We start from the raw sequence: 317 nt of genomic DNA on the forward strand, positions 1-317 counted from the left end.
AATCTTATTTTAATTTTAAAATTTTTAATAAATTAAAATTTTATAAATTATATAATATATATTATTCCATAATATAAACTTTTATTTTAAACAAAAACAACCCGATTTTATGGGTTTGTTCCCTTGTATTTTGTAATTTGACAAAACAGAGCCCAAAAATTCTTTTATCAAGAGTCTAGAAAGTAGGCAAAAAGTGACCGTCTTGATGACTAATCCTGGAAAGCTTTTAAAAACAAAATTAACCTTGTTAATATGTTATTGAGTGGGGTTTTAAAGTAGTACATTTGTTCTTTAAGGACAATGATTTTTGCTGATTC

Source organism: Penaeus monodon, chromosome 19 (genome assembly GCF_015228065.2).
Source record: "Penaeus monodon isolate SGIC_2016 chromosome 19, NSTDA_Pmon_1, whole genome shotgun sequence".
Classification (NCBI taxonomy): domain Eukaryota; kingdom Metazoa; phylum Arthropoda; class Malacostraca; order Decapoda; family Penaeidae; genus Penaeus; species Penaeus monodon.